The following is a 20,584-nucleotide window of genomic DNA, read 5'->3' as shown; positions in this document are numbered from 1 at the left end:
AAATCAGAAAGCCTCGCCCACTCCCGGTCACCATCATCTTGCTTCTGTCTAAAATATCGTTAAGTAAGAAAGCTTTCTTTGTGAGAAGGCTCAATCCCTTGTTAAAATGCAAACATCCCTGGGAGAGGAAACACGGCCAGCCAGAGCACCTTTCCCAGAAGCACCTATTGATTGGGAGATGAGACAGGCAGCAAATAAGACAGCAGAGAGAACGTGTTCGGGAAAGAGAGTGATGGAGATCCAAGGCAAAGTGTCCCAGTGTCGCAGTTGCTCCTTAGACTGTAGGAGTGTGCGCTTAATTTAATTCCATCTCCGTGCTGGAGGAGAACCAAAAGGAGATAGCCAAAAATGCCAGCAAAATGGGGTTAGGGAGTGGGAGTTGCAAGTTCCCTTCATAGGCACCGGCTGGAAGAAAGTAAGACAGAGGGGAATTCTGGGGGGGCGGGGTGCGGGGGGGACAATGGGGCAGTAAGAGAACTACATGAAGCTGAGGACAGGATAGGGCTTGGAGTAAAACGTGGGCTAAATGCCAGCCTTTTAAAAGCGGACTGTTCCCTGAGCTTGACCCCCCCCCCCGATCTCCATGGCCTTCTCTCCCCCCGATCATTTTCTATACCTCAGCTACCTCTGCCTTCCCAGCAATAGTGCTTCCAACCTCCAGAAGCTTTGTGTCTACCAGAGCTGTTTTCATCACAGCATCCCTTTAAGCTTGTATTCTCTTATCCCTTTTTGTTTGAATTCTTGACAGATCAGTGAAATTTGGGCATTTGGGATGCTAACCATCAAGAGTGGCATGCTGGCTTTGGGACCTGGCATGGTGGGCCCAGTGGTTCCCCACGTCTGATGTGCTGCGGCCCCATCCTGGGTTCTCCCACCCATGCCTGGACTTCGCCAAAAGACATGCTCAGTGTCCACTCCTCTCCAGCCTCCAGGCACCTTGCTCTGAATAGGATATTACCACCCAAGGGCATATGAGGGCATTTGCCTTTGCCAAAAGGAGTCCCTAGCCCTTTTGCTGCTTTTTTTCTGAGTGACGGTGGAGGCAGGGTGGCCGCGGGTCTGCTATTTCAGAACCTGGCATCAGGACCACTTGTCCAGCCTGTTGAGTGGAGGTTACTCAGCCGGAGCTGGGAGCACAAAAGCATTTGAGGCATCACTTAACATCCTATTTCATTGTTTCTTTCCTCTCTTCCTTTAAGGTCTCATTGTTTTGAGCTTGAACAAATGGCAGAGGCAGCCATCAAAGGCACCAAGCCAACCTTGCCGCAGTTTTATTGCCATGCTGGTGGGGAAGGAAGCCCCCCTCTCCCTTGTGTAACTTCAAAAGGCATCTATTTGGTTTGGGAGATTGGAGGAGGGGGCGGTGGCTAGAGGAAGGAAGGATTTCCTAGCTCGAATTTTTGTGGCTTTTATTGAGCGGCAGATCCCGGCAATACATTAGAATCAGAAGACAGCAGCCAGTGGTAGGCAGGGCCAGAGATGTTGCCTGGGCCAGGTAGCAGAGAAAGGTGAGTTGCTGGCTGGCCCCACTAAAAGGATCTGAAGGTCTCATTGTGTCATGTGGTGAATCCCCGGATGCTCGAGGATGGGCCGTGGACTCCTGCAGCTCCTGTCTCCTCTCACCTCCCTGGGGAACTGACAAAGAGCACACACTTGCTCACAGAGGCTGGGTGTTCAGCAGCAAAGCAAAGAGCTGAATTTATCTGGTCAATCTAGATACCCCTCTCGGAACACCACACTGCCAGGACGGCCACCTCCACAGGCTGCCCTGAGACGCAACTGGGGAATGGGACAAGGAGCTTCCTATCTCTTCCCCGTTTGCCTTCTGAGCTACTTAGAGCCACAAGTGAAAGCCGCCAGAGCCGCGCTTGCCCCCACCGCTGGGAGTCCGAGCACTGCCGCTCTAGCCTCAGGTTGGCCATGGATTCCCTGTGTGCTTGGCAAACTGAGGTCTTCATCTGTAAAAGGAGTTGCTCTTTGGTAACTTTTTGTTTTTGGTTTTGTTTTTGGTGCTGAGACACTAGGACTCTCGCTAATAAGCTCCAATAGTGTATAGTACAAAAGGGTGGCCCCTAAATATAACGGTGAAGCCTGCAGCATTTCCCAAATTTGCTACTTTCTCTGACCGGAGGCGTTTTGTTTCTCAGTTTGGCTTCCTCTTTCCAATTCAAGTCCATCAAGAAGTGATCACCATAAGGGGAACTCACCCAAACAAGACAAGCGAATTCTTCCATTTTTAACTCATTTCAACCCAACAGATGCCCTAGAAAGAGCCAAGGGATCCAGGTTCTAGCTCTAGGTCTGCCATTAACCATATGTAGATCAGCCATTCCGCCCTCCAGCTCTTTCTTTGCACGGCCAACGGGCAACCCGGTGACGGCAGATCATTCCCTCCCCTCCCAGGGTGAGAACCTGCTCCCTCGGGAACTTTCCCAGGAGGCTGTGTGGGTGTCTCACGGCCCCTCCTGCTGTTTAGAGTCAGCCCTCGGCCTCAGCCTCTCCTTCCTTCCCCGGGACCTTGTTTCATGGTTGATCTTCTTTCCGTTTTTTCCATTGTTCTCTCACTGTACTTATCACTTCCAGACTATCGCTGTGACCTTTCCTCTTCACTGTCCCTGAACTTCTGCCTGATTTTCACACAGACACAGTGCCTTCCTAAATAAACAATTACGGACGCTGTCACATCCTGTAACCGACACATTTCCTGTCATCAAGTGCAAGGGCCTAGGAAACTCATGATTTCTCCCCATTTCAGCAAGAGAAGTGAGCAGCCCTTGAATGACACCATTTGATGATACTAGGGCTGGTGTCTGAATTTACCTATCCATTCCTATCACTTCTGATCTACCTATCTTTGAAAAAAAACCTTTCCTATGACCCTGCGTCCTCCTCCGGCTCCATTTATTGAGCACCTACTGTATGCCCTATGGTCTAGCTTTTATTATGTTCCCCTTACTGATGAAGAAACAGGCTTAGAGGTGAGATGATCTACTCTGGGCCACACAATTGAATGGAAGCTGAGCATCTAGTTAAGCCTTGTATGGCTCCAAAGCATGGAAGCCCCATCCTCTGCCTCCTCTCCTATATCACTTCAGCTCCTTCCCTCTTCCATCTCCAATTCCTGGACTTCACATCCAGACTTCTCAGGCGTCTCACCATCCCTGTGTCCCCGTGTACCTTCACGCCTCGTTCCTCCGCAGTATGACTTCTCTGAGATCCTGTGAGGCTTCTCTGCTGTATTCGATGGTGCTGATCACTAGTCTTCTGGAAGTTCTGTACCCCCATGCATTCCAGAACAGAGCACTCTCCTGGTTCTTCTGTTATGTCTCCATCTGTCTCACTGGTAGCTTTTTCTCCATCATACCCCATAAATATGGCCCTCCTCAGTGTCCCACCTTTGCTTCCTTGCTGTATAGTCTTCTTGATCTATTTCATTCACTCAGGTTTTGTCCACAATTTCTGGGTCGATGAGACCCAGATCTACGCCTTTAGCCACGTATCCCATTGCCTGCTGGACATCTCTGCCCAAACGCCCCACCCGTGTGCCTCACGGTTACGCCCCCCAGGGAGCTGCCTCTTCCTCAGCTGCTAACACCACCGTTCACCTGAGTTTCTTTCAAGCCAAGCTTGCTCTGTTCTGCATTCTGTCCAACCCCACGCCCTTCTTCCTAAAAACTTTTTCTCACAGAGGGGTCTGAGTAATCCACCCCTTCTTTTGGCCGTCTGCCTGTCGCTGCCCCTACATCAGGCCTTCACCATCTTCATTCTGTTGTACTGCCATCACTTCCTAAGTGGTCTGTGTCATTAGTCTTTCCCCCTCCAAGTCTATCCTCCACACGGTCACCAAAGTAAACCTTGCTCCTGAAGTTCCTTAGTCACTAACAGAACGAGACACAGGCTTCTCATCCGAAAGATAGTACTGTCTGTGACCTGGTCGTGTCTACCCCACCCACCTCATCTCCCTTCACGCTGCTTCAGGCTTTATGTTTTAGCTGCACATGACAGCCTCTGGTCCCTGCCCATAACTGGCTGTTTCTCATCTCTGTGCCTTTGAGCCGGTCCATCTGCCTTAAATGCCCTCTCCCTTTTCTTGCCCAGGAAAATCCTACCTACCCTATAAAACTCAGCTGTAGGTCACCTCATCCGGGAAAACTTCGTGTGCGCATGTGTGCGCGCGCGCGCGCACACACACACACACACACACACACACACACTCACTCACTCCAGGCTGCTTTGGGTATCCTTTCTCAGTCTTCTCGAAAATTCTTTGTCCAAAAAATAAAAATAAAAAAAATTTTTGTACAAATCTCCACCCTCCCACTCACAGTCCTGTACAACTCTCTGTTCATGTGTCTCTCATCCTGATCTGAGTGTGAAGACAATGACTCGTTCACCCCGGGTGCCTGACCCAATGCCTGGAACCCAGCAGGCACTGAATAAATGCTCGGAGGATAAATGAGTGGACGCACCAAGTGCAGAGCAGATCTTTAGCTCAGATATCTGGATAGGGTTTCCTTTTCCTCTCTCCTCTTTTAACCTTTGTCTCTCATTCCAATTAAACCAAAACGCTTGAGAAGACTAGACCAAACAATCTTGAGAGCCAGCCTAGAGACAGGTGAAGAGTACTTTGAAACACACTAGGGCCTGGTAAAATATGTCACCTGTTTTCTGTTAGTACGTGAGCAACATTTCTGGATCTTCGGCTTTCTCAAATTCATGTATACGCAGAGGAGCCCCTCCTGAGAGGTGGCTTTGGAAAAGTGAGTTTAGCCAAGGGGCAGAGTAATCATAATAATAGATCACCTTTAGTAATGATAATAGAAAGCCTTTAGATGTAGTGGTTACATGTGCCAGGCACTGTATCAAGCAAGTTACATAGTTAATATTATTTGCGTAATCTGCAGAATGACCAGGTGAGCGAGGTCCCTTTGCTCCCCCATTTTGCAGATGAGGAAACTGAGGTACAGAGAACTTGTGTAGCTTGTCCGAGGCAACATAACCAATAAGTGGCAAGTATAGATATTCGGATCTTTAGATAGCGTTAATCGCTGACGAAGCCAATTCTGCGGGTAGATTTTCGTGAGCCAATTAGCCTCGCTTTACTCAGAACCACGTTGCATCTTGAGAAGGAAGAAAGGAAAAGAAAAGGTAAGCATTGATACTTTTTGAGCACCTGGGATGTGTCAAGAAGTGCCTTAAGGGTTTTATACAGGTTGTCTCACTTGTCACAATAGCCTGACAAAATAGGTGTTCTTATCTTACAGATGGAGAAACCAAGACTCGGCAAGGCTGGACTCCTTGCCTGAGATTGCCTAGCAAGTGGCAGAGCCAGAGTGGGACACAGGCCTGTCTGATGGCATTGATGTTGCCCACAGTCAGACCTCAAGGCAGACAGGGCTAATGCGTGGTTGCGCAATGGGGGGTGAGGGGGATGAGCTTCCTTCTACCAGGAAATGCGATTCCGAGTATGAGCCCTTGAGATGCTGGCTGCGTTGGGCAGGCTAGTCTCGAGTACACCTGCGGTAACCAAAAACCCCTGCACTCTCACTAGCTTCATACCATACAGTTTATCTCTTGTTCACTAGACCACAACCCCCAAGGCGGGACATGTTGCCCTCCCTCATCTGATGACTCCTCCACTTGGAAAGATGGGGAGCGAGGATGGAGGGGGAGAAAGAGGGAGGGGTCACACAGGCTTTGGACAGCCTTCACCTTGAATTGACACATTGCGCTTCCAGTTAGAGTCCATTGGCCCAAACGGGTCACGTGGCCTGCTGCACCTGCACAGGAACCTGGAAAATGTAGCGGAGGGTGTGGCTGCTGAGCGAGCACTGGCTTTACCATAGTGCTTCAGGGGTACCTGCCTCTTATCCCCACGGGCTGTTAAACGGTGTTGCTTTGTGGACAGATGTTGATGGTATGGACGTGGAGGTGTGGAATCGCTGCAGCACCGTTCTCAGACCTCTTTCCTCCTCTGTAAAAGCGAATCCTGTGCGGAAGGGAGACCAGGAAGTCCCGACCAGGCAAATTAGCAGATGCCCCTTGAACCCTGTGCCCTCTGGCTCCTGGTCTTGTGAAATTCAGCTTTATTCCTTCGCATGCCCAGGAGAGAGGGTGCATGCTATGAAACCCTCTATGAAACCCACTATGAAATGCACTGCCCTGATTGTCCAAAAGGCAGGAAGAAGTAGGCCTTCGGATGGAGCAGGGAAGCGCTGGAGGTGGGGGTGGGGACGTGAGGATGGGGGGGACTCCAGTCACCCTCACTCCACAGCAGAGAGCAGTCCTCTTTTATGAAGGCATCGTGCCTCTTTCGAAAATAATTTACAGCACAAAACCAAGCCTGCTGTGCGGCATTTCAATTTGTCATTAAAACTCCATTCCTCTTGCCAGAGTAAATGAGCCATTTACAGCCAGGGCGCCAAGATGGACTGTTGTTATGTTTTCTGCCTTTGTTATTATGAATGCTCATGGCTCTTCTCAGACAAGCCCCTGAGGATCCCCAGAGGACTTGCCTTGCCATTTGGGTCAATTAGCTAGGCTTGCCAGTGTTTTCCTGGATATAGGTTTCATTACCCTTGCAGAGGGCCGGGGGAAGCCAGACCTGGGTGCTCTCAGTGTGGAGGGTGATCCTGAGAAGTATCCCTTGCACCTACCTGCTCACTGTCGATCTCTCTGTCTCTCTCTCTCTCTCTCACACACACATGCACACGCGCGTGTGCTCACACGTGCACACCCTCAGGATGTGCACACACAGCACAGAAGCAACCGCAGGAACCCAGCGTCTCTGACTTCCTAGTCATCAGCATTGTCGCACGTCCATTAAGGGTGGGCACATGTGGGGCAGCAGATAAACCTCAGGTGAGTTGAGTATCATTAAGGAAGTTTATTACATTTCCTCTGAAATGTGTGTGTAGACAGGCTGGGTAAGTGACCTTCATATACGTTAGGCTGTGAAGCTCTTTCCCAGGGTCTTTCTGGTCTCAGAATTCCATCCCCAGATGCTGTTCTGGGTTGTCTGATCCAGAGGAAGCAGAAGACCATCAAAGAAGTCAGTCAAGTATTCATTGAGGGAAAGAGGGCAAGGGGATCCCAGGGGTGTCTAGAGGAAGGCACACTACTAGTGACTAAGGGGAGGTTTGCCCAGAGGTCTGAGGGCAACAGCTCTGTGTTGTTTCTCTCTCTATCCCCCCCCTTCCGTATGGCAGATACATTGTACCCTGGCAGGTACATTGAAGGCGCTTGATAAATATCTCTGGCACTGAATTATAAACAGAAGATTAGATTCTGCCCTCAAGTAGTTTACAGTTCAGTTCAGTTTGCAGAAAGCACTCGCCCTCCTATCTCTGCCTTTGAAGTCTGACCTGTCTTGCAACTCCACTGGCCCAAATTCTTTTCTCTAATTAAGACCACCGAGTCACTGCCAACCTCACCATCTCCCTAACAAATCAGGCTTACTTGAATGCTTAAGTGTCTCTTCCACTGGCCTGTGAACTTCTTGGGTCAGGGAGGGTATTTGATTTATCCCTGTATCTCCCACAGTGTCTAGCATAGTGGCTGGAGCACAGCGTTCAATAAATGCATTAAAACATTAATGAAGCTTACTTAATGCTTTTAAAGTTTCCTAAACTTTGCTTTTCTTCTCTGTAAAATAAGGATGAATAATAATAATTATAATACCCACATAGGATTCCTGGGAGGATTAAGGGAGATGATGTTTATAAAGCTCTTAGCATAGACACCTGACTTAAGTGACACGGTAGTTAATTATGTAATGGTAGCCTTTGGGAGGAAGTTTTCTCAGTATTGTTTACCCCTCCTAAAAAGGAGTCCAGACCAGAATGGTCAGATTCCAGAACACCATGTTTTCTATAGGCACTTCCCTAGGAGTCTAGATAAGGTTATTCAGGTTCGCCCCATCATCATCTGAACTCTGTTCCTCTCCTTACAGGCGTTGAGTGTGGCCTGCCCGGTCTCGAGCAGGGTATCATCTGAGATGAGTTTGAGTGTAGGGGGATTCTATTCGGGTCTACCCTGTAGAGGAAAATGTGCCTTCCCAAGGTCTGTTTGGCCTTCTGTGGAGGAGTCACGCATGGGCGTTTAGGCCCAGAGCCCAAGCCAAGAAGGGGGCCCGCTTCATGCAGGCCTACTAGCGCCATAATGAGGACTATGCCCATAACTACGACAGAGGCTAATTAACCTGGTGATAACACTGACAAATGCCAAGGCACCCCAAGTTCAGACTCCTTGGTGCTCTGTATGAGCCCTAAACTGGGAAGGAAAACTCTTTGGCCAACACCTATCTTGAGAGATGGATAGTAAGAGCTAACATGGAGGTGCGACGAGGTACAGTGACTGGAGGGAGAAGGATTTTAGCAGCCTGAGGGCTGGCCCTTGATTGGGAGAAATAAAACATGTTAAAAGGTGTCACCCCAGAACTACTTCAGGTTTTCCACGGTTTTGCTTTTGTACAGCTTCTTCTAATATCTTCATATCAAAGTCAATAGCCAGCATGTCATCAATTTCACCTTAAACTCTTAACGGCACCACTCTGTGAGAATGTGTGGGATGGGGGGTGGCTTTGTTAAAGAAGTGAGTCCTAAAGAAGTAGCAGCATTTTGTCAAGATAATATGGGAGGAAGAGCGTGTCTGTTCAAGAGAAGGAATCGCAGGGCCTGTGGAAGGAGGAGCAGGGTGGAGTGGAGTATGGCCACATTGGAGAGAGCCTTGATGATACGTAGAAGGGTTTGGACATTACTCGCTAGACAATAAAGTGACCATAGGAGCTCATTTGAGTAAGAGAATGACAGGAAAGATCAGTGTTCTTAAAGAGTTAGTCTGGCAGGGATATGGAAGACCGCTAAGGGGCAGATGGGGAGAATCCAGAAAGAGGACCACCGATGAAGTAGCTGTCGCAGTAATGCAGGTGGCGGATGATGGGTCCTGGGTTGTGTCCACTGAAATAGACAGGAGGAGACGGGTGAGAAGGCATTCTGTGGTGAGAACCAATAGATCTGGAGACTGAATGCCACTGTGGAGGGAAAATAAAGAGTTAGCCAAGGATGACTGTCCAGTTTCAATTCTGCATGGCAGAATGGTTAGGACTGCCCTTCAAATAGGTTGGAGAACCTGCAAATGGGGAATAAGCTTGTGAGGTATTTGGGGGTGTCAGTGATGAATTCCACTTACAGCATGTTGTTTTGAGATGGTAATGGGACACCCATGTGAAAATGTTGTAGGCAAATGGCAATATGGTCCTGGAATTCAGGATAGGTTCAGGGCGAGGGACACAGATTAGAGGGAGGTGAGAGTGGAGATGAGACTGAAGACCTGGAGGTATATGAGATCACCGAACGGGAGAGTTTCGAATGAAGAAAACAAGTCCAAAGGCTAAGTGTGTAGTGTCTTTTCTCCTCATGGTACCCTTCAGACCTGAGTACCAACCATCAGAGTGTCATGATGCTTGACACCACCTAGTGGGTGGCCCTGGGCAAGTCCCTACTCTGGAAGGGCCTGGCTCCTCATCTGTAAAATCAGCGGTTGGACAGGATGGTCCATGTTCTGTGAAGCCATGTTTGGAGAGAACATAACAAACCAGCTGCTATCAGAGAAGGACATTCTGAGGCAGAACTAAGCCAAGAAAGCCCACCACAGGGGAAGACACTTTCTGGTGCTGGTCCCAGGGAGGCAGGACCCAGCATAATTCCTCACCATCACAATCAGCAGCCTTCGGTTACTACTGGTCACACTCACTGGAAGAGAAACAATTATAGTTGAGAGTTAACCCTTGGGAGATGGCCAAAGAACACTGGTCTGCAAGACCTGTCAATGAAATGCTACTGGGCAAGTTCAAAATATCTGCCTTGCGGTGCACTTACCACACAATGCCCAGATGTCTGACCTATACCAGGTCCACGTTCACCACGTCCTCCATGAACCTAGTCTCTGCACCACCCAGACTCACTTTTCACTGAATCAGACATTTGGTCCTTAATTGTGTCTGGGGTACAATTTACTCCCCCACCCCAATCCTTTCTGTGACCCTGTGATCTAATTTGCATGTAAATTACTTGGAAATGAATTTGGGGGGCCATTACTAGGGGAGTAGAAGGCAGAGATGATGGGAAGGGTAGTAGATGTTTCTTGCTACTTCCTGCTGTGCGCAGCAATTAGGAGGCATTCTGGGAACCCCCACCCATTGCCAGGAATTAGTCATGGCATGAATAAACTTGATAGTAGGTTTGGGATGATACCAGCACTCTAAGGTCAAAGAGGCCTTGCTGGAAATGGTGGGAAGAACATAGATCTTTCCCTCCCCTGAGTGCCATCTGAACACTGTTATCCTGGGGCCCTGTATTTAGTTCTAAATTGTGTGTGTATGTGTGTGTGTGCGTGGACGCACGTATGTGTTGATTTTCTTTCCTCAGTTATAGTCTAAGCTTCTCTGGACAAAGTTTTGTGCTGCTCTCCAGACAGCTCCTTGCATAGTTCTAAACAAAAATAGGGATTCATTCAAGTCCTTAATTTCGGCAGCTCTAGGTGTTCTACATAGGAAGTCTTAGAGCCAACAACTTGGTTGCAAGAGAAGTTCAGGAATTTTTCTTAAAGCATTTTTCACAAATATGAGAAAATGTCAGTCGTGCACATCTAAGGGTGGGTGAGGTTTCATGTCCCCCAAGTTACTTATCATCATTAATAGAGTTGGTTGGCTGATTGATGTAAGAAGCAATCTTTCCAATGTCTAGAGCAGGCTGGAAAAATGGGGAAGAAAAGAATACATCAGGCTTTCCATTTCTTCTGATTCTAGGAGCATCTGATGGAGGCTTCTAGATCCCTAGTATAAGAGCTGGACTCTACTGGTAGAGAAATTCTTTAGGAAGTGGAAGAGAAAACTGGGAGAACTTGAACACGCCTTAGATATAACACAGTCGCACTACTTTATTTTCGAACAGATGAAATGGAGACCCAGTGATTAGTTCATGATCACATGCTATTCAGGAAAAGCAGGACTTCTGAGTGCTTTTGCCCTTCCCTTCAACCAGTGGTTCCCAACCTTGGGGAGCTTTAAAAAACTACTTGTGCTGAATCCTTTCCAGACTAATTAAGTCGGAACCTATAGGGGTGAGGCCCAAACATCAGTTGTTGTTTTTGTTTTTGTTTGTTAATATATAGCTCCCCAGGGTTGAGAACCACTGCTGTATCCTATGGGGCTTCTGCTTTATTGTAGGTCAAAATGAGTTCAGAAAAATTTATGAGTCCATTTAAAAATGTTTATTGAGGGGCGCCTGGGTGGCGCAGTCGGTTAAGCATCCGACTTCAGCCAGGTCGCGATCTCGCGGTCCGTGAGTTCGAGCCCCGCGTCGGGCTCTGGGCTGATGGCTCAGAGCCTGGAGCCTGTTTCTGATTCTGTGTCTCCCTCTCTCTCTGCCCCTCCCCCGTTCATGCTCTGTCTCTCTCTGTCCCAAAAATAAATAAAAAATGTTGAAAAAAAAAATTAAAAAAAAAATAAATAAAAATGTTTATTGAGTATCTACTGTGTGCAAGGTACTGTTAAGTGGCTGCAGGGAAAATTAGATTGGGGGAGAAAAGTAAAGTTATGGCCTAGATGAGCTTCATTCTAATAGAAAAGACCAGGGATACAAATGAAATGCCACCTTCTTCCACCTCTCCTCCTTTTAACGGTGGCAGATATTGCTAATTGATTTTGGCACCCTTTTTCTCTGACCCAAATATGTTTATAATAAGCCTCTTTAACCCAGGGCTCTAGGCAGACATCACCTTTTGATCTCTTGGCATCCGAGAAGAAACCCATTTATCATTTTGGGGCAACTCATATGTATATGGTTAGAGTTGAATGACTGATTTGGGGGAATCATAAGGGTTAAACCAAGGATCCGTAGATTCAGGAGCTAGAGAAGGGTCTTGTCTGTCAGGCAGTGATTTTCAACTTCATTTTGTAGGCAACTCAGAGCTATTGAGGTTTTTGCACTAGAGACAGTAAATAAGATTAACCTGGTTACCACGAAGGACCCAGAGATTGGAGTTAGTGAGACCAACTGGAAGGCTATCGCATAGCTGGGTCCTCAGTGCATATATGGCGGCATCCAGGGCCAGCACGTGAGGGGTCACAGTGGAAATGGAGGGATGGGGACAACTTGAGAGACACTGAAAGGGAAGAAGTGCGAGGGCTCCATGACTGACAGAGTGAGGTGGCAGAGAAGAGCACGAGAGAAGTCAGACGAGTACCAGGTGAGTGGGGACATGGTAAGGCCATCACTACAGAGAGGCTGGAGGAGCCACCGGATGTGGGGGAGAGGTAGGTAATCAGCGTGGCTGTCCAGGTGTTTTACTCTGGGAGAAACTTGTCCTGAAGTGGAATCAGCACCCCTGGATTCACACTTCTAGTTCCCCCATTTATCTAGCGACTGAAATGGCAATGGAATATGTAAGCCTTCTAATTTGTCTTGGTTGTTTCTTCCATAAAATGGGAGTGATGATATTCGTTTCCTTATCACAGGGTTATTTTGAGGATCAAGTGAGACCCGTGGGGTAGGGCTCTGTAAACAGTAATAGATCATGAGCAGTTGATTAATTATGGATTCTTCTGGCTCATCCACATGCATGTATGCTGGCCCAGGGGGCCCAAAGTCTGGGAGGGAAGCCAGGCCTGGAGGTGGAGACTTGAAAATAAATTTGCTGTGGGAAAGATGATTAAAGTTAGGCGATGTTTAAGACCTCTTAAATAGATGGCGGAAAGAGAGGTGGAGTTTACATAGAATGTTGAATAACACCACTTTTAAAAATATTTTATCTTATCTCCGTCACAAAAAAGTAAACCTCCATAGTCTCCTACCATCATATGCACTGTTCACGTTTTGTTGTAGTTCCTTCTTCCATGTTTTTTTTTTTTTTTGGTTTTCAACATAAATAAATATTAATAAAGGAGAATAAGAAAAGGAGAGGGGCACCTGGGTGGCTCAGTCAGTTGAGCGTCTGACTTCGGCTTAGGTAATGATCTCGTGGTTTGTGAGTTTGAGCCCCACGTCGCGGTCTGTGCTGACATTTTGGAGCCTGGAGCCTGCTTCAGATTCTGTGTCTCCTTCCCTCTCTGCTCCTCCTTTTCTCTTTCTCTCTCTCTCTCTCTCTCAAAAATAAACATTTTAAAAAATTTAAAAAAAAAGAAAAGGAGAGAATGAATAAGACATTAAAAAAATAGTTGAAATAATCCTAACCGTGAAGGGTAGTCATAATACTTTTTTTTTTTTTTTTTTAGAGAAGTGGGGAAAGAAATCACAGTTTCCTGCAATTGGGAAAACTATAAAATTTATTTAGCCTAAACTTATTTTTTTGGCTAGGTCTACAGTTATTTTTTTTAATGTTTACTTATTTATTTTGAGAGAGAGAAAGAGAGATAGACAGCAAGCAGGAGAGGGGCAGAGAGAGAGGGGGAGAGAGAGAGAATCCCAAGCAGGCATCCTACTGCCAGCAAGGAACCCGACATGGGGCTCAAACCTACAGACCGTGAGATAATGCCCTGGGCCGAAATCAAGAGTCAGACACTTAACCAACTGAGCCACCCAGCTGCTGCTAAATCTACGTTAATTAAATATGGGTTATACTCCAGGTTCTTGGCTAAAGGCTATCCATGCAATAGATACTATTCCCAGTAATCCTATGGATAGGTAGTATTATCATGCAATTTACAAACGAGGAAATCGAGACTCTGAGGCTTACTATCCTGACTGAGGTCAAAGAGCCCCAGGCCCATCTGACATAATCAGAGCTCCCTTCCTGAGCTCTTCATGAGGGTTGGACAGGGGATGCGCTCCCCAAGGGTGTGTCTGAGTCATAAACAGCTGGCAGTAGGCGGAGAAATGAGTCTTCTGTGAAACAGAGCAAAAGGAAATATGGGTCAGGAGACAATAATCAGTGTCAACCTTTGTGTGAACGTGTGGTGTGGTGTGGGAGTCACGAAGGATTCTAAAGTCGCACGGGAGGCTCGAGGCTGCCCACTGTCTCCATTTATGCCCCCCTCCCCCTGCTCCACCAAATCGTCTCTAACATGGTTCCCTTTCTGGTTATCTCTGGCTTCTTCAGATGAGAGGTGCTCAGTCACCCTGTGCTGGTGGGACAGGGATGCAGCAGTACCAGTGGAGATGAGGAACCGTCTTCTCAGTGACTTTGAGTCTTTACACAGAGAACCCTACTCCATAATCATTTGAAGTGAGCCTTGGGTCCTGGCCCCTTTTCTTGCCAGCTGGGTAATGCCATGTACGAAGATGCCCTAGGGCCAGAGGCTGGGGAACCACTCCCAGCACCCCCCACAAGATTAGGAGTGCTGACAGAATTGCTTTTTCACAAACAGCCTTCCTGGCTCTTTGGCAAGAAAGCCCTCTCCCCAGCTCTGCTCCACGGCGGCCTCCTGCAGAGCATCCATAACATTGCTGAACTGTTCCCATGGCAACAGAGGAAGGGGCTTTTTGTTTTCCTCAGAGGGTGGAATCTTTTCAACCAGAAGGTGACTGTTGGCTCTGGCTCGCAATCTGCACTCCACCCCCTACCCTTGTTGGGCTGCAGGACGAGTTTTGCAGTTCTGGAGTTTTAAACATAATCAAAAGAGGTATAGTATGTGGGAACTGAGCCTGGGAGACTTAAGGAAGCAACTGGTCTCAACTTTTCTCAGCGACCGTACATCAGAACTATGGGCGTCCATTAAAGAAATCCAGAGATTTTTCCAAGCAAGGGGTCTGGGTGGCATTGCAGCGGGAGACGCTCACCTGGACTCCCATGGGTGTAGAGCAGGGAAGCTTTTTCAAATTTCCCTTCTTTTCCAAGGCCATGATCAAGATGATGGGCAAAGAGAGCCTGGACCTGATCTCATTTTCAGGTAAATGGCCTCAGATGAGCTATTTAATCTCTCTAGGCCTTAGTTTTATTTGACGAGGGAGTATGAGATAAGGGGCTTCTTGGGGGGGGGGGGGCGTCTAAAATGCAGTGCTCGGGAGTTGCTAGGGGGAAAAAAAGAGACTTTTCTGAATTGTTGCCATGTTGCAGATTCTGGGCTGCTCCAGAATGAAGACCTTTCCTAGGGTGCTTGACTTGTAAATAGACCTTCTCCCCTTCTGCCTTTGTATTTTATATAAAGGTGGTAAACGAAGCTCGTAAGCAGCCACATGGGCAGAGAACACAGCATAAAGGCCACCTGCATCACGCCTGACCCCACGACAGGCGCTGTGAACGGTGAACATTTTGTGAACATCTTCTGGACTGTGAACATTTTGAGGTCAGAGACCGTATCTTAAAGATCTTTGTCCGTCCAGCACCCAGCTCAGAGCTCAATACATGTGTGTTGAATGGGTGAACTTGTAAAAGTCCCAGATCATTAGAGCCGAAAGGATCCTTGGGCCTTCAGGGCCTCCTTTTACAGATGAGGAAACTGAGGCTCAATTATGTCGCTGGTTATAAGCAAGTTCACAGTGAAGGGAAGACCGGGCTGTCTGAGTGCCTCCCTGCTGTTGCCCTTCCTGCGGTGTTTCTAATTCCTCAACGGTCTTGCCAGGGGTTCTACAGGAGCGTACCGCCAGGGCTGAGATCATTTAGAATCCTCTTATCACTCACCAGGAAGGCTGTCAGTCTCCGGGCAGGACGGAGCCAGACTGGACTCTGCCGCTTTGCCCTCTGCTATTTAATAGCAGGAGAATGTAGGCCCTTGAGCCTGAGGATTAGTGTCAGTAGGGGTGTTGCAAATATACACCTTTCCCACCCTTAGATTCAGAAGTTAAAGGCAAGAGTCGCACTGGTTAAACCCTCCAGTTGCCCTCTCATCTTCCGAGCATTTGTCTACTTTAGTGATCGTAGCAATAGCATATTGGTCAGGGTGCTTCATGCTAGCTGCGCTAACAACTCCCGATCTCATTGGCTTACACAGTAAAAGTTTATTTTTCACTCAAGCCACGTCTCATGTCTTGGACGGGTGGTGCTCCTCCAAGCCACTACTCAGGGATGTCGGCTGCTTCCGTCTCCCAGCTTCCATCTCACAGCCTCCGTTTTGGGGCTGCACGGTTGTTCTGGCATAATGCAACCCGTAGAGGCGGGCAGCCTGTGCACCCGTTGCTTACCCAGCTGGCCCAGCAGTGGCACACATCGCGTCCACCTGCACTCCTCTGGTGATCACGCAGTCCTGTGGCCCTCCCTAGAGGCAAGAGGGGCTGGGAAATGTAACTCCAGGCCGGTCAGCTGTGTTCCAGCAACAGCTCTACACTCCGGAAGGGGAGGCTGAGTCTTTACCGGTCTCTACCACATGTAGCTAGCCTTTATGCAACACTTACTATCTACCCGGCAGTGTGCTAAGTATTATTTCAGTTGCTGTTCACAACAACCCATGAAGGGTGAAAAACCGATTGTGAGGCATGACATGGCCAATGCAAGCTTAACACAGCGGTGGGCGGCAAATCCAAAATTCAAGCCGTAACTCAAGAGCCCTCCGTTCATGACGGTTACATGCCACCGTTGGGAGCTTCTGTGTGTTTTTTTTTTTTTTTCAGCAGTTTACGTTTCCCTTATACACCTTGGTTTCATCCTTCATAAAGTCCAACTGGATGAGATCTGAGGTAGTCTGCCAGCTGAGACGTTGTGTGATTCTTGGGGTGAACAGATCAGATGCGTGCATGTCTTAGCTTGGGCTGCTAGAGCCGAGTACCCTAGACTGGATGGTTTGAACAATAGACATTTATTTCTCACGTTTCTGCAGGCTGGGAAGCCCGAGTTGAAGGTGCCTGACAGATTTGATGTCTGGAGGGAGCATGTTTCCAGAGGTGTAGACAGCCGCCTTCTTGCTGTTTCCTTGCATGGTGGAGAAAGAAAGCTGTGGTGTCTCTTCCCCTTCTTATATGGGCACTGGTCCCATGATGGACGTTCCTGTCTCATCACCTCATCTAAACCCAGTTTACCATCCTCTCCCCCATCACACACTTCCTAATATCACTTCGGGGAGTGTTAGGCCTTCAACATACGAATTTTGAGGGGGAACACAATATAGTCCATAACAATGGGATCCCCAGTGTTGCTTGACTATAACAAGGCCCTCACAAACTTCTCTAATTCCCTATAGAAACATGAAGGCTTAGGGGATCCATATAGGGGACAGCAGGTCAAATTATTCCCATTTACCTAGTGAAGGAGTCAATATTCAGAAAACTGAGAGTGCTTTTACCCCTAAGGCATGAGTGACTTAAGGGCATCCTTGGAAATCGAGCTTTTTATCCAGTGCTCTTGTCGCTAGAGTGGAGGGAAGAACACTGGTTTTGTGCCCAGATCGCTGATTTCCCAAAAGCAAAATGTGACACATGGAAACGATTCCCAACAAAAACCTTTGCACTTCCATGAAAGAGTGGAGCTTCAGGACTTTCCTGAGCAGTGTCCTGTAGGATCCCTGCATTGACAGCTCTTGAATGTTCGAGATAGCATGAACTGCTCAGCATTCCTTTCCCTTAGAGGTTTCATATGGTAGGAGAGTAAGTCTAAACTCATTCCAGGTTCAAATATTTATGGGAAGGATAATATTTGAATGGCTATATCCAATAAAGCTATATTTTACTGTGTGCCAAGAAGACCAGTTGTGTGTGTGTGTGTGTGTGTGTGTGTGTGTATCTGTGTACACGTGCATATGTTCTTTCTACTTGCATCGCCCTGTTGCTCCCACCCACATCATCTTTGCCCCAACCCAGGTTCCTCTTGAGAGCCCCAGACCTGAGGATGGGAGAACCTTCAAAAAGGCCTCTTACGATGTCTTTTGGAGTCTTCTTTGGTGACGTGTTGGAAAGGCTGTTAAGGAACAGGCATCCTTTCTTGAGAATGAATTGTACCCCTGGAAGGATTATCCACAAGAAGCTAGCGAGGAGAAAATAAAGACTTGAACGTAGAGCTTACCAGTGGCCAGAGTTGAGGGGACTGAGCTATAGGCAGGGAGGAGTCAAGAGCAACTTCGGAAGACCTCAGAACTTGTTTGGGTGGTTCCTCTGCAGTAAGCGGTTCTTGTCCATCCTTGTTCCAAAATAAGAGAAGAACATAAGGAGTCAAATGTCAGTGGAAGCAGGGTAGGAAGCATGGAGCACTTGTGATCTGCCTGTTGTAGGCCGGGCTACTGGGCAGCAGGCAGCTTGCTGGGGAATGACCAACCCTGATGTCTTCCCGAAGGCTCCTCCGTCTGTAAGGGCAGGATGTACACAGGGACTGAGACATTTCGCTGGCTTGGAGAAGCTTCTCTTCAATGCCTTGTTTTAAAATGTGATTTGTTTGAAGCCACACTTACTCTTCATCTGCAACCACCTGTCATTTTCATATTCTCTTGTAACACCCTTCCCTCCTCCTGCTGGAGTTCCTGATTGTTGCTCTTCTAGTCTCCCTCCTTCTCATGTCTGGGCTTAGTAGCAGTAAGAGCAGCGTGGCTTGGTCAGTACGACCCGTGTGCCAGGGATTGTGCCAAGTGCCTCACATGAGTTAATCCACCTACTCCTCATAAGAACTTTGTGAAGGAAGAGCATTATTGACCCTGTTCTGCAGATGGGAAGACTGAGGCACTGGGATTCAAATCAAAAGAATCCTTTTTTTTTTTTTTTTAATCTATTTATTTGAGAGAGAGAGGAGGAGGAGAGGGGCAGAGAGAGAGGGAGAGACAGAATCCCAAGCAGGCTGCACATTGTCAGTGCAGAGCCCAACGCGGGACTCAGACTCATGAAACTGAGATCATGACCTCAGCTGAAATCAAGAGTTGGATGCTTAACCGACTGAGCCACCCAGGTGCCCCGAAAGAATCCCTTCTTTTAACCAGCTCACTACCCCAGACAAGTGGCTAGCAATGAAAATGCTGGTGTCTGGATTACTTTTTGCAAAAGTTTATTGTTTAGCACCTTATTGGAGGAAGGGGCTCCTTTCTCAAATTTTGGTGGGGGAGGAGTGGGGAAAAAGATTACACATCCTGAAGCTTGGTATAAGGAAAGCACATTGGGCACGGAGTGAAGTGCCATGGTGTCTAGGCCTAACTCTTGCCTCTCTCTTGCTGTTTCCTGGATGTCACTTTATCCCATGGGGTCACGGGTCTTTCATCTGAGAAGAAAAGGGCAGAGGTCTACAGATAAGATCTTTGAATGTTCTTAGAGCACAAGCATCTCCAGAATCTGTGACTCCATCTTTCAAGTCATCTCCGTGTAGAGAATTCCTGGTCATATCCTGCAGGGAACCAGACCCTCGTTCATCAGCCCCCCCTGGAGCCTGCAAAGTCCACTTCATATCAGCCCTGCCTGGCCATGACACATAGAGAGAGGCTGAGATTAGGAAGCTCCATCTCTTGGACTTTAGAACATCTCCACACACACACACACACACACACACACACACACACACACACATGCATACACACACTCCTGCCTAGGTGAGGCATCTGTAGGTCTGAGAAATCCTCATCGCATCTGCAGACCCAGCAGGGATTTTGGCTTTGGGCTCAGACAGCACAGCCCCACCATAGTCATCTGGGGTTTGCTTGGTATGATAATACGTTCAGTTGAGGGCTTATATAATTGCAGAGTGATGATCTCCAGGCCAATTTCAAGTCAAAGCTATTTTTAATGGAATTGCCAAAGGATGGTAGGGATGGGAGCAGGGAGAAGAGATGTTTAGAGAATGCTTTTTCAAGCCAATAAGTCTCACAAAATCTTAGCCTTTTGCATTATTGGGCCTGATTTTTCGGGGTGGGGGACAGGGATTAGAGAATGCCAATTAAATCATAGCAGCTATATGTGAGAGTTGCGTTCACTTTTCTGCACCTACATTTTTCTTCTGGATGCTGTTGCACAGTGGAAAGGTGACTGGTGACAAGGGACCTGAGTCCATTCCCTGCTCAGCTAAAAGCCCTAAATGTGTCCTTGAGTTAGTTCCTTCCCCCATCAGTTTCCTCATCTGCAAAATGAGAAGGTTGAACTAAATGTCTCTTCCAGCTCTCAAATCCTAGATGATCCTCAGATATTAGCAGTGCTAACGCCCCACAAGTGCGAAATGTCATCTGGTCCACAAAGGGTTAAGTTCTTCCTGCTTAAACTCTTTTGCTGGCCCCAAGACTTATCTTTGTTCATACAGCCTAGCCTGTCCTACCAAGTATCCAAGAACCTAGGGCTCTGTTTACAAACTCTCTTGGAGAAAAAGGTATCAAAAGTTTAGGGGGGAGAAAAAAGCCGGAAGTAAAACCAGTGAATCACTGACGTAATAATTAGCATAAGTTTATTGCGCACACGCTGAAAAGACAGGAACACTCCAACCAAAACATGGAATGAGGCTCAGAGATGTATTGTTCTAGGCAGCTTCTGTATTATGGAGGCACTGAGTGTTTATTCTCCATAGTAATTGATTTATATGAGAATTTTCTTAAACGGGAGGGAACTGGTTAGTGGTTACCTCATGTCAATTTGGGGGAACAATTTAAATTCCACTTGCAAGAAGCACCCAGGTCAAGTTAGCCTCACTTGTCTTGCAAAATAAGCTAAATTAAGCTTGGCTTGTATGACTAAACTGGTTTTGTCTGCTCAGGAAATTT

General features: G+C 47.6%; 1 protein-coding gene and 1 long non-coding RNA gene across 9 annotated transcripts in view; both read left to right on the top strand.

The window, feature by feature from the left end:
• Window positions 1-20,584, top strand: part of SLC8A3 (solute carrier family 8 member A3) — a 122,753-nt gene that overhangs the window by 30,156 nt on the left and 72,013 nt on the right. The window lies entirely within an intron of this gene.
• LOC125168305 (uncharacterized) lies at window positions 14,544-15,248 on the top strand. The gene is made up of 3 exons (XR_007153069.1): window positions 14,544-14,620; window positions 14,836-14,887; window positions 15,146-15,248. It is a non-coding gene; the product is annotated as an uncharacterized LOC125168305 (long non-coding RNA).

This window comes from Prionailurus viverrinus, chromosome B3 (genome assembly GCF_022837055.1).
Source record: "Prionailurus viverrinus isolate Anna chromosome B3, UM_Priviv_1.0, whole genome shotgun sequence".
Lineage (NCBI taxonomy): Eukaryota > Metazoa > Chordata > Mammalia > Carnivora > Felidae > Prionailurus > Prionailurus viverrinus.
Note: the sequence above shows the minus strand (reverse complement) of the source record. Positions and strands in the feature narration are given on the sequence as shown.